The following is a 254-nucleotide window of genomic DNA, read 5'->3' as shown; positions in this document are numbered from 1 at the left end:
TCCGCAGTCGTATTAGCTTAGTATATAGGGACGGCAGGAGCACTCCACTGATTGGCTGAACGTTAGCGAAGTCTATCACTCAGGAGTTGGCAATATCTCTATTGCCTGATGCGGAACGTCTCGAGAATGCATGGAGCTATAGACTTGAAATTCCTTCCTGCATAGGCCAGATCAAGTGCTATGATGGGTCATATTCCCTTATGGTGTTTGGTTCAGTATTGGAAAAAGCTTCTCATTCAGGGGAATGGAAAATC

This window comes from Homalodisca vitripennis, chromosome 8, assembly GCF_021130785.1.
Source record: "Homalodisca vitripennis isolate AUS2020 chromosome 8, UT_GWSS_2.1, whole genome shotgun sequence".
In the NCBI taxonomy this organism is placed as follows: domain Eukaryota; kingdom Metazoa; phylum Arthropoda; class Insecta; order Hemiptera; family Cicadellidae; genus Homalodisca; species Homalodisca vitripennis.
The sequence above is the reverse complement of the archived record's forward strand: the minus strand, read 5'-3'. Positions refer to the sequence as shown.